Raw genomic sequence first — 13,977 nt, 5'->3', positions numbered from 1 at the left:
GGAATAATTGGGAACAGTACTGGGCTGAGAGAGTGTAATAAATCATGATTCGGCGACCTTTTGAAGTCCAATGATTAAGCGCATTAATAGTTTTGAGTGTCGGTTACAAAGTACTTACCTATGAAATGAGGGGGCAAGCCGCGGAAGAGATGCTTAACAAGCCGTTAGGATACCCCCACGTAGGATATAGAATGATCCTGGTGCCGGGAAGGGCCATGGAAGGTACAGACCATCAAGAAAAGTTCTCTTTAAGTTGTTACCTTGCTACAGCACTCTATTTCTCGAAACTTTGCGTGATGAGGACTAAAAAAAATGCAATACCAGCATATCTCAAGATCCTTTCTGCTCTCCATTTCTTTGCCAATGGGTCTTTCCAAAGGGTCTCCAGTGACCATGTGGGCATTTCCCAGGCGAGCCAGTTGCGGTGCCTGCATCAGGTACTGTGATGCATCACTGCTAGAGCCTACAACCACATACAAAAGACACACATACTGGCCATGAGACAAAGGGCAGCAAGAGATTTCTATCTCCTTGCACAATTCCCACGTGGGCGGGTTGCAATTAATTGTACCCATGTGGCCCTTCAGCCACCCCGCGTATTGCACACATCTTCTGCAACAGACACCAATGGTATTCCATCAATGTGCAAGCTGTCTGTGATGTCAGTGGGAGGTTGATTAATGTGCATGCAGTGTTCCCAGGCAGTACCCATGACAGCTTCATATTCCGCATGTCACCTCTTGCCCTGAGGATGGCTGCGGGAGAATTTAGCAACATGTAGCTACAGGGGGTAAGTACCAAGCACTAAAAATGAGGGATATGTGTCATTGAAATGTCTGAATGCCCCCCAATATTAACCATTGTAAAATATGAATCATAGCCCAACAGACACTGCATGTACTAAAGTATAGATCATGTCCTGTGCAAATCAAAGAGGGAAATGTAACCAACTACCCTTTCTTCACTCCTCGGGCGACGCTGGGTATGCACTCTCCCCACATCTCCTCACTTCTTACAGGCGTGCAAACACTGTACCTCAGCGTAGGTACAATAGGGCACACATACGGACTCGAGCCATCATAGAGCTCACTTTTGGTCTGTTGAAGTCGCGATTCAGATGTCTCGACCATACTGGGGGTGTGCTGCTGTACTCCCCAGAAGTCGTGTGCAAGATCATATTAGCCTGTTGTGTTTTGCACAACATTGCTTTAACGCATGGCTTACACATACCTCTGGAACCTCGGCTAGCTCTGAATCTGGGAAACCGGGCCATTGCACATAACCGAGGACAGGGCATGCAAGTCCATGATCAGCTCCTTGCCATGTTTTTCACATGAGCAACCTGTAGTGTCATGGACAAAATGGGGTTTGCGGTCTGTTGTCAATGATGAAACTTGGATAGACACGACTGTGTCAATAAATTCCATCCTGAGACGACTTTGCAAGCCACACTAACTGCCTCTAAATTACAGCTGCTGACAGTAGTCAAAAGGTGGAGCATGCCTCAGGTCATGGGCCCATGTCAGCGATCAGTGTAGTGGATGTCCCTAAAAGCAACTATTCACGCAGATGACAAACAATACATGTCCTGAGAGACCTACGTGGACCTCATGAGGATGGGCCACTTAATCGCAAAAGGCCATAACCATTGCATACTCAGGCCTGTGCCCTCAACAGATTTGACTCCCCTCCCCCCCCCCCCCCCCCCCCCCCACAAATGAATGGCCCAGAACGTGAGTGATGATGTCATGGGTGAATGAGGCACCATGTGTCTGTGATATATCCACACTGCTCCACCCCAATGTTACGTAACACATCACACAACTCTGGTAATGAGCACTCAATATGGACTACATGTACCATAATGCAAAGTAGGAGAAAATGATACTGGGGTTTGATGTTGTCAGCTCCCCCAGCCCCCCCGGTCGGTGCAGAAACGTCATTAAATGGCCTGTTTCCCTTTTGTTACATATTCACAATTCTCAGTTTTTTCCACAACAGGACAGCAGGATGGCAGTGGATTTGATTACTGATTGTGGATGGACAAGGATGAATACAAAATGGCTGCCAACTATTTCCTGTGATGTATTTCCTGCCTCCTACTTCCTGTAAAACATTTCCTGTATAAAATGATGTGTTCCGGGTCATTTTCGGAGGGTACGGCCCAAAAACGTAATTTCCGGTTTCGGAGCGTAATGCGCATATGCGGACCCGACGCTCTGAAAACGGAAACTACATTTTCGGGCCGTAACCTACGAAAATTTCATACAGGCAATGTTATACAGGAAGTGGGAGACAGGAAATACATCACAGGAAGTAGTTGGCAGCCATTTTGTGTTCATTCTGAGTCATCCTCTATCACAGATCAGATCCTCTGACATCCTGCTGCTCTCATCTAACTTATTTCCCCCAAAATGGCTGAGGAGTATGAAGAGAATGCACCCCCTTTCATAGAAAGGGAATTAGACATCTTGGTAGAGGGGGTGCTGGCCAAATGTCCTCAGCTATATGGGGACCCTGAGTACTAGCTGAGCACTGCAGCCCGGGCCAGGCTATGGGCCATCAACGGTGAGCGCTGCAGTGCAGTGGGAGTCCACACCAGGAGTGCTAGGGCATGCCACAAGCACTGGGAGGACCTAAAATGCTGGTCCCGGCACAATTCTAAGGAGCTGGTGGGCCTGTCTTCCCAGCACCACGTGCATCGTCCTCGCCTCCCTCCCCTGTACAGGAGGGTCCTGCGAGCAGTTTGGCCGTCCCTCCATGCTCACCTGGAGGAGCATGAGCAGCAGAGACCTGGTAAGTGCATCATATGCAATATGTGCCTGGGAGTATGATGTGAGTGAAACAGTGCTGTAGCATTGTGAGTCCCATGCCTCCATTCACCGATTTCTTGTCTATGGAGCAGTCACCAAGATTAAAAAGGCACACTGTGGCATATGAACTGTACAGGGCGGAGTGCATTTTGGGAGTTGTAGTTTCTTCATGACAACTGAGTAAATAAGCCACACTTGTGCATTCATATTGAAATATGCTCTGTCAGCACCACTACCATTGAACCAAGGAAATCATAACCGATGTGTGCATTGGATAAGCAATTGTACAGACACTGTCCAGTGTGCGCATGGCAGGCCAAAGGGCATTGCATTTGTAGAGTTTGGGTTTCAATTGAGACAGATCATCATGTGCCATGGAGTCAAGACAGACTTTGAGATCCTTGCATCACTCTTAAGTGTTCCTAAATTTGCAAGGTGTGTCCACTGACAGACGCCTCACCCTCAGTGGCCTGCATGACATTTCACATGTACAGGTAGCTGTCACAACGACCCGCCGCTGTTCACCGGTGTACTGCACTACCTTTTAAGTCAACAAAGCCAATATATGGCACTGGATTGTCAGTTTATGTGTGGGGACAGCAAAAAGCTAGACTCACAATGTAGCTAGAGAAATAGCCCAGACCCTATGTGGATGTGTGACCCACATTCGGCATTTGCCTTGTCCCATACGATGCTACAAAGCAGATGACACTTGTCCAGACGTTAAATAGCTGCTACTCCATATCAATGGCCAATTTCAATTAAATCTAGACTCTTCATACTCCCCTTTGGTGGACTGGTTTTGGAACCGGCACTTGTAGCAGTGACAGGACACACAGATCACAAGAATGCCAAGGATGAGGGTTGGCCGAAACAGTTGCGTAAGCCATAATAAAAATTCACATAAGATGTCCATGTCAGACTCAATTCAGTAAATGACTGTTAACATACATGTAATGTAAGTTCATAAACACTGACAACTGTAGAGTGTGATCAGAGGAAAACAAAGTATGACCTTGGCTCATCTATGTATGTGTCTTGTCCTGCATGAAACAACCGCCACATCAGGATTTTGCTTACATTTCAGCAGGCCCAGCTGGAGAAATGGAAGAACAGCAGGACCAGGTCCGGAGCAGGAGGCCATCAGTGCGCCGGTGGCTACACCCTTTTTCCATCAGCGAGGAAGAAGAGGATGAGGAGGGACCCTCAACATCAGGAGGCAAGGGGATTGCACCCACCCGGACTGACAAGGAACACTACTCTGGTGCTACGTCTCAGGTGGAGGCTGTGGACCTTGAAGGTGGGGGGGAAGGACCCAACACCTCTGCCCATGATGTGGTGGAGAGCTACTCTCCGCCAGACTCTTCACCTGTGGGTCCTGAAGAGGTGTCCCCGGGGCAGACCAATTCCCAATCTGGGCCTGTCATCAGCCCCTCCCTACCTCTAGAGTCCCCCATGCCATTGGGGGCTTGGGCTGCATCCCCTGCAACTAGTCCCCCTCCTCGTAGCTGCCAACTCGAACACAACATCTGCTCTGGACCGGAGGCACCAAATCCCTCCTGTCCCCCCCCCAGACCCCTCCGGGTGTTGTTCCTCCTGTGGCTGTGCCAGAGGACTTGAGGTGGGTGTGTGAGGTTCAACCAGACATGTCCGCTCACATCATGCTACAAGTGTGTCTGGAGATACGCATGATGCGAGAGCACATTGTCCGATCTCTGGACAACCTCACCACCAGCGTCATCTCCATGGCCACAGCCATGTCGTCTGTTGTCTCCGAAATCTCTTCCCATACCACCGTCAATGTCTGCCCTGTCCTTTACCCCACACTGCTTCCCCCCCCCGTACTCCTCGTGTGTCACAAACCCAGGTGGTGACTGTTCCTGCATCAGCCAGCCATGAGCCTGCATCAAAAACCGAGGATCTGGACATTGTTGTACTAGAGGATGACCAGAAGGACACTTGACTTATTGACTGAGACGTCGTTGTGGACAAATATTTCATTTTCCGCTTGTAAATAGACTGGTTTCCCTGACTCTCCCTGACGTATTATATTTTTGTTGCCCCACCCCAATCCAAGTCCCCTTCTCCATCTGCATTAAGATCATCATTTGTTTTCCTTTCTCCCTTCCAAACGGACGGTTGTTCTTCTGTTCATATATAAATATCTTTGAGGAATTCTACTTACTTTAACTTGTTTGACTTCATTTTGAATGTCTGGTTCTGAATATGGACACATATTTTGTGAGTCATCTGCTATGCACATAATAGCTTATTAAAATGACGGATTACACTTGTAACCATGTCTCACACACACACACACACACACATACCGCCTCACATCTCTAGGCCACCTACATTGTTATATAGAACATGATACATAACAGAATCTTACTTTTGTAGATCTTTATTTTTTCTATGCACATATTCACGTGGTCCATTTGTCTTGGAGTTCTTGTCACTGGCGATCGTGCTTGCGACTTCGCAATTTTGGAGGTGATGATCAGTGAGGGGTCAGGTCGGGCTTGTCGCCTACGTGTAGGTGGGTGTTGTCCATGTGCCTGTACAGGGTGACCTACATGTGCAGGGGCAGATGGTGTCTGCACATTTGGGGTTTGTGCCTGGACAAGGGCTGGTTGTGCACGTGGTGGGAGTGCCTGTACAGGGGTTGGTGGTGGTTGTGCAGGTGGTGGCAGTGCCTATACAGGGGTTGGTGGTGGTTGTGCAGGTGGTGGGAGTGCCTGTACAGGGGTTGGTGGTGGTTGTGCAGGTGGCGGGAGTGCCTGTACAGGGGTTGGTGGTGGTTGTGCAGGTGGCGGGAGTGCCTGTACAGGGGTTGGTGATGGTTGTGCAGGTGGTGGCAGTGCTAGTACAGGGGTTGGTGGTGGTTGTGCAGGTGGCAGGAGTGCCTATACAGGGGTTGATGGTGGGGGTTGTGGAGGTGGTGGGGGTGCCTGTACGGGGTGCTGGTGTGGATGTGTACCTTTGCTGTGGTGCTGTGCAGTTGGTGGTAGAGGTGTGTGGATGTGCTGTCCTGCACGCAGATATGATGGCTCCCCTCCTTGCGTTGACCGTGAAGGGAGACTTTGGATCACTTTCAGCATGCCCTCCATCATCTTCATGGCCAAGGCATGGTGTCTTGCACTGTATCCCCTTTGGATGGATATCATTTCTCTCATATTCCTGGACATGTTCCGCCAAGTGCTATCCATCATATCCAAAGCTTGGCTCAGCCTGTCCACCACCTGAGAGAATTGGACCATGTCCTGCAGGGAATCAGACGTCTCACAGGGTAGCCTCTATGGCACGGATGTCCTGCCTCACATCTCTCTGCTGTTGGAAGAAGTCCTGCTCCCACTGGCCACCATAGCCAGGTACATGCCCCCTCTGCAGGTGTCTGCCATGGATGGGACGAGCAGGTCCAACAGCAGGGGAGGGGTGGCAGGTGGAAGCCTGTGGGCAGGAGAATGGTGCCCAGGGGATACCTGCACCACAACTGGGCTAGTACTTCCCACAGATGGTGGAGAGGATGGCAGGGATACACTGTATAGAGAAGAGCGGGTAGGGGAACCACCATATCGGTCCTGGACGTGAGGGCTAAGAGGGAGTGATGTCTGTGTTGGGATGCGTGGGAGCTGTGGCTGGTTTGCTCTGTGCTGGGGACAGGGAATTGTTTGTTTAGGAGGAGGTTGACAAGCGTTGCTTGGCGGAGAATGTGATGCCATGACTGATATTGGCAATCTGGCAAGATAGCTCTTATTGGCATCAGAATCGTCATCCCCGGAGTGGATGGACATGTAGTCATCATCATCCACAAAGTCGACGTCCTCAGGAATTTCCTCCTCCTCTTGAGCAGTACTTGCTGCTGACATAACTGCCTGGAGGAACAGGGGATTCTCCCCTCTGATTCCCCGTCTGCCCGCACTGGTCGTAGGTCTGTCATCCTCATCCTCAGCATCATCTGGAACACAGATGTTGCAACCGTATTAGTGATTGACCTGGTATTCCTGGTGGTGCAACACAAGGGTTGTATTAACTGTACTTTGCATCAACAGATGAGGATCATGTGGCCTGGTTAGGGTACCACCACAAATGGCAGCTCACACCATAGCACTGAGATGTTACACGGAGATGTACATAATACTAGCAAACTCACCAGCTCCGCCACAACTTTCTATCCTTTTGTGTTCCCCCCTGGTGTAACCTGCTGAACCTGTCTCCTCATAGATGTTGTAGACATAGCTGACGCCGATCCAGCACCTGTAGAGGGTAGTGACAACATTCTCAATGATCTGCATCACCAATTGACAGGCACACGTGACACTCCTTATTTGTATTTCACTTTGTAAACAAGTACTGTTGATTCCATGCAGAAGGGGATCTTGATCTCGGTCATGTCTTAGTAATCTAAGCTAGTGACACACCTAATGCCAGAATTACCTGAAGGACAGGTGCGTGAGGGTTTCACTGCTGCAGCCATGATGTCATGCATCCCCCGGGATGGTGTCCGCTGCAGTGGTATCATCCTGTCAGCAGCTGTGATGAGACATACATGTCCATATTTTAGTACAACAGATGGTAGCTATGAGCCAACATGTCATTCTCAATAACCGTTTGCAGATAATCCAGGACAATATGCAGCATGTTTACCTTATGGACTTTACATGTGGGCACCTGCTCACATGCAGCATTTGCCAGCTGTTACCTCCACGCAGCACTGACATCAATAAGATGACACATCAACAGACAAACTTGTATGAGAAGGTTGCTGATATTTCAAGGAAGGGGATAAATGACCTGGACTCCTCCGCTTTACACTGATGTCACATTTACCATAAAGACTAACATTTTTCATGAGTGTAATGTTGTCTGTTGACAAGTCAGAAAGGAGTTCATGTGTGAGATGTGCAGTAGTCAGGGACATGATGTTGCTCATTGGTGCTTCCCTACCCATGAAGTCACACAGATCATTTTTGAATGAGAGAACACATATTTCTTATGTCCATCCTTTGAGTGTCCTCTGTTCCCATACTCGGTTTCCAACATCATGGTACTACTTAGCTGACAACGGATGGCGTCCTGTACAGCAGTCATCCAAACCTCATATGTCAAACACTCACCTATACATGTGAATACGGTAGAAGAGGAGGCATGCAGAAAACAGCATTTGTTTATGATCACACATTGCGGATAAGCTGAGAAGCTTTGATGCTTTCCGCCTGCACTGTATTATCGTGTTGCTCTTCAGCCAAGTTATTTTGCAGGTGTAACTGCATGAAGATTCACCTTAGCAACCCCTACACCCATCTCAAAGGTACACAACTGGCATCAGTGTGGGCCTCAGCCATACCAATTTCATTATGATTTACCTATATATATATTTAGCTATATTTTGCTAGGGATTTATCCTATCATTGAAGCGCAAGCCTGTTGTGTTTTGGTCACTTCATATGACACATTGTTCTATTGTATGTCCATTCTGCACTCACTTGGCATACATTTTGTGTCATCCTTTCATTAGCCACCAGGGTCTTATCTGGCATGTGTTCAAATGCCATATGTGAGCATATTGCGATGCAGGACAACAGTGTTGTACAACACATACAACATACGGTGGAGGTGAAAGGCACATTTAATGAGCATTCTGCCAGAATTATTCTTGGGTTTACTTACCTTGGCCCAGCACCGGAACAGTGTGTGGTCCCTGAACAGATGTCACATCCAAACTTGTAGCAGAAGTCAGTGTGTGCCTTTGATTCTTTGGAGGACCTCATTGTACCTACAATGATAAGTGTGTTTTCAAACTTTACATTTCTGCAGCCACATGTAATGCACAAAGGATGAGCACAAGCAGTTGTGGGCACCACCGTTGCAGAATTCCGTTATACGTAATATCATGAGTGATTCCACATATAACTTAGAATGGGCCCACTACCTCGATGCAACCTATATCACAATGACATGACTACGAATCCTGAGGTAAGGTCCACTATCGTGTTTTGTTGATGCCCAACAAAAAATCAATCCAATGTAAGAAGTTAATGAGTATTGGAAAGATTCGAAGTTGGACAGTGGATGCATTGTCAATACTACTGAGACTGGTATCTCACTGCTTGTTCATCATTACCATATTTGTGCAAATTGGATTTCTTAATTAGGTCTACAGACACTATTACAGTATAGTGGGTACATCCTTTTGACTAGCTGTGGCACTCGATTACAGGATTGGATTCCCAGGTCTGGGACTGTTGGTGAAATACATGTTACGTTCCACAATTTTACACAAAGGTATGATGAGCCAAAACATGTTATATTTTGTCTTTCGCTGTTTACAAATGTCATATGCTAAAGGTGAATGTCCATTGACAACTCCAATTGTAATGAAGCTATTTTTTCATCTCTGGTTGACTTACATACGTGGGCACTATTTGTCCCTCTGTCGTCTCCTGACAATGTATGCATTTTGCTAAGTAGCGCTGGCACTGTCTAGTGCAAGTGTCTCCTAGGGCACTGACTATTGTGTGCTGAATTGTCAGCTAAGGTATGAACAATAAAGTTTTTCACAAAACCAATTTTCTTTCTCAAGTCTTCAAAGTATTTTATTCATACTTTATAAAGTTCTTCATTTTTAAGTATAGTTTCTTTCATCTGAAACTGCATATGTTCAGTATATATATTGTTTACATCCAATTTGTTTTTCAAATAAACAGAACAATATATTCCAATGCATTTCGGCCTGGGGCCTTCATCAGGGAAATCTGTGGAACAAAGATTGTATCCATCACGATATGTTTCAAAAATATGACATGGTGTTAACAAAACAGTTAACTGTGATAGTAGAATGCTAATTTATCAAATTACAGAAAGTCTGTAGCCATTTTACTAGTTTCCAATACCATTATTTATACTCATGATTTTACCCTATGTTTGCGCATTTATATTATGACTTGTATCTAAAAAACAACATGAACTGCTTTTAGACTAAACGCATTTACCGATAGTCTAAATGTGTCTAGGGTTGTTTCTATGTGAGGGCTACTCACGGCAGGAATAGAATGCAAGTGAATATACTAGACCGCAATAGCGTCTTGTTCAAGATAGTATGGACCGCTTTTTTAAGAAGCACAAAACATGACTATGGGCCAGATGTAGGTAATTTTTATTTACCGACCTCTTAAATACCGAGTCATACCGACTCGGTATTTAAGAGGTCGGAAAATAAAAATACCGAGATGTAGGTAATTGCAGATGTGCAATTACCGAATCGGAAACAGTCGGTAATTTCCGATGTGGTAAATACCGACCAGTTAATGCCCATGCATTCCTATGGGCTTTGAAGCCCATAGGATTGATTGGGCATATACCGGTCGGTATTTACCACATCGGAAAATACCGACTGTCTCAAGGGTGCAGGGGGTGTCACTTTGACACCCTCTGGCACCCCCAAAAGAGGCTCGGGTGCCATGTGGCAGGCATACCTGCCCTAAGGGCAGGTCTGCCTGTCATATGGCATAGGTGTGCATGCACACATGTGCATGCACACCAGAAACGGTATTTTACCATCAAGTAGTATTTGATGGTACAATACCGATGTGGTACTGCTTGTGGGACTCAGAAGAGTCCCACCTACATACCAATTGTCCGGAATCAGTAATGATACCGACTCGGTATTTTACATACTCGGTAAATTTACCGAGTCTGTAAATTACAGGGACCTACATGTCAAATTGCTTTTACCGGGTGGTAACGGCCGAATTCGGCCGTTACCACCCGGTAAAAGCCTACCTACATCTGGCCCTATATGCGTTAACGATAAAGCTCGCCTGGGGGTTCAATGTGCAACACACGCGTAGCGGTGAAGCACCTTAAACGTTAGTATTCGCTTAGTTGTATCTAACGCGGCCGCAATTCTTACCGGAATACGCTGTTACAAAGTATCGAGGTTGTGTTAGGAGCCGCCGCTCTCTCTGTTGCAAAGTCGGCGTGTGACGTATGTGGAATGGGTAGTTCCTTGATAAATGCGCGCGCTGCTATTAAAGGGCCAGTGTATACTTACAAATGAAGAACTTTATAAAGTATGAATAAAATACTTTGAAGACTTGAGAAAGAAAATTGGTTTTGTGAAAAACTTTATTGTTCATACCTTAGCTGACAATTCAGCACACAATAGTCAGTGCCCTAGGAGACACTTGCACTAGACAGTGCCCGCGCTACTTAGTGATATTTCAATACTCCCGAGCGGGGAGTATCCACAGGAGCACGACCTACGCCCTAATACTAGCAGAAGAACCTGATGCAGTGCACGGCCACCATCTTTAATGTATGCATTTTGACCATCTCCTGGCCAGTTTGACTTACCAGTTAGTGAGGTTGTAAAGCCTTTCTCTGTACGTTGTTGATTCCTCCCAGTAGATGCAGGGACCTCTGCTACTGCAGTTGTCTTTGCTCTGGCTGAATGTGTCAATGGGTGAGAAGAGAGAAAAGTAACCAAATGGAAAATGTGCTTGTGGAATTTTTCAGGGATTTCCCCATATCTTCTGCATGCTAATAGTGTTGTGAAGTACTGCCGCAGACGGGGCAGGTAGGAGCAGTGGTGTGTTAGGGATGTAATGGCGTGGCAGGGTGGGAAATGAACAACAAAATATGTGTATGACATATTTTGATCTCATGATTCTCTCACCTTCTGCTTTGTGATTTAGGCTGGCACAGGGTGGTTTACTTCTTGGATAATTTGTGGCAGGTTTACAAGCCCCTTGAAAAAGGTTTACACTGCTGTTGCGTCACTTCTGTGACACAGCGGTGGTGTACAACAGACAACACATTTCGACTTATTCACAACGTGACGTATCTATGGTGAAGCGTCACGTTGTGAAGCCCTGCGCAACATTGAACCTGCGTCGGCTTTGATGTAGGCAGGGTGGGCGTTCCTTTGGGTTATGCCTCGTAAAAGTGATGCAGTGAAATCTACAAGATTTCACGGATTCACTTTTCAGAGGCCGCTGCGACGCAGACGTAAGGCGTGGCGCAGCACGTTAGGTCCATGGATATTGTTGGAGTTGCATTGCACTTGCAACACAACTCCAGCAAAGCACACCCCTAATGCCATCAGATGCAACACACATCTGTCTAACCCTGCGCCACAGTGCACCGCAATGTAAATGCGACGCATCCGTGGTTGCGCAAGGGTTGAATTGTGTGTCACATTGGTACTGGCGCATCCCTGTTAATATTTGTCACTTGCTACTTAGCAGGGTTGTGTATGTATGGCAGCAGTGCTGTGCCCATGTTTTCAAAAGGGAGGGAGGAATTTGCTGTTTCGAATGCAAAGGATTCTGGGACTTGTGGTGCTACACACAGAGGGTGACACATGAGTCTCTGAGTGACTATATTTTTAAATACACTTTGGACAAGTTCCTTACTCACAATGACAGTGCAACACAGACAATCTTTTCATACAGTTTTTCTTTTCATCCCATTTACCTGGTACCACGTAGCAGATGTCACTGACAGGCAGCCCATGGACCAAGTGCGGGTGTATTGTGGTAAGGATATCCTCCTCCAGTGGGGTGAGACGGATGCGGGGTCCAGGGTATGCAGAAGGGAGGATCCTGTTTAATTCGATTCTGGAGTACTTTTCCTTCACCCTCTGCCTTTCATCCTGGCACTTCTTCTTGATGTCCAGCACTGTGCGCCTCTCCTCCCCCAATGCTGTGACAGCAGTGGCTAATTGCTGCCATAGGGCTGCCTTCTGTGTGCCACTGGTGCAGTAGGGTGGGAGTCCATATAGGTGTTTGCGGTGCCTCACTATATACTCCACAAGCATGGTGGTCTCCTCTGCAGTGAAGTTCTTCTTTCTCCTCATTGGTTCAATTTTTCTCTGGCAATGTCAGCGTTGTAAACGTAAACTCTCTGTGGCCAAACCTGCTCCTTCAATGTGTGCTGCTTTTATGTGTTTTGTGGTGCTGGTCAATTAGTGTTAATTGGCTTCAGCTGGAGCGTGGTGGGGGATGGTAGGCACTTGCAACGTTCATCATGGCAAAATGGAGCTATTGGCTGCAGTGTGTCAGCTGATCCATAGTGGGGCATGGTAGGCACTTGGACATGTGTTTACCCTTGGCTAAAATGATCAATGACCACAGTTCATATCTTCCGGCCCGAAATCAGAAATTCCGGAATCAGAGATTCCGGCCCGGAACCAGAAATTCTGGCCCAGAGCCAGAAATTCAGACCCAGAGACAGAAATTACGGCCCGGAAGCGGAAATTACGGCCCGGGTGTGGACATAAAGTTAGTAGTCGTAAGTCCATTCTGTGAATACTAAAAGTAATAAGTTCATTCTGTGAATGCCAAAAGTAGTAAGTTCATTTTGTGAATGCCAAAAGTAGTAAGTACATTCTGTGAATACCAGAAGTAGTAAGTGCATTCTGTGAATACCAAAATGGTAGTAAGTTTAGGATTTTGTCTTAAGTTCATTCTGTGAATCGGGCCCAGAGTTCTTGGGTTTCAGTTGTGCAATTTTGTCCAGACCAGTGGTCACTACCTTATCCTGCCTCTAGTGTTTCCCGACTGGGGGCTCTGTATGAATGGCTGCTAAAAACCGCTTGTTGGGACTTAGACAGGATCCCTCACAAAATGTGAATGCAAACTAGCGACAACTAGTGAAAGTTGACAAAATGCAGCTAATTGGTGGTTTAAAAAAAAGTCATTATTTGTAAGCTCTAGAGATTGTTCCGTTAACCATATGAGTAAACTTTTAATTGACCTGTCCTATGTTTAAGGACCTACTGGGACCTTACCAGACTATATCTTTGAGCAAGTGTTCAGCTATGCATCAATTAGAAAGCTATGTTAGCTTCTACTACAGAATCATCCATTGAGAATGAGAAGCTTATTAGTCAAAGGGCATCTTGTTATGGAATCAGGTGCTTTTGGATAGTAGAAGAGAATCAGATATTCAGACGTCTAAAAAAATGAACTTAGTGAAACTTTGTGGTATTTGGAGCCACAAACAATTGCTTTGTAAATGTTTTTACCCCTTATTTCTCACTAACAGGTCTTTAGAAAAAAACACTCTACTCATTCCTCTCACCCTAAAATTTTGCATTGGGTTTTGAAGGTAAGGGACATTTGCAGTAAAGTGGCTAGAATGTTCGAGTATGCTTATTTAT

General features: G+C 46.4%; 1 protein-coding gene, 1 long non-coding RNA gene and 1 pseudogene across 4 annotated transcripts in view; 1 reads left to right on the top strand and 2 right to left on the bottom strand.

The window, feature by feature from the left end:
* LOC144826187 (RNA demethylase ALKBH5 pseudogene) overlaps positions 1-4,572 on the bottom strand; it is a 42,617-nt pseudogene extending 38,045 nt beyond the window's left edge.
* TM6SF1 (transmembrane 6 superfamily member 1) overlaps positions 1-13,977 on the top strand; it is a 622,619-nt gene that overhangs the window by 416,062 nt on the left and 192,580 nt on the right. The window lies entirely within an intron of this gene.
* Positions 1-13,977, bottom strand: part of LOC144826417 (uncharacterized) — a 905,759-nt gene that overhangs the window by 875,908 nt on the left and 15,874 nt on the right. The gene's annotated exons all lie outside the window — the stretch shown is intronic.

The sequence above is a fragment of the Lissotriton helveticus genome, chromosome 3_2, assembly GCF_964261635.1.
Source record: "Lissotriton helveticus chromosome 3_2, aLisHel1.1, whole genome shotgun sequence".
NCBI lineage: Eukaryota > Metazoa > Chordata > Amphibia > Caudata > Salamandridae > Lissotriton > Lissotriton helveticus.
The sequence above is the reverse complement of the archived record's forward strand: the minus strand, read 5'-3'. Positions and strand labels throughout refer to the sequence as shown.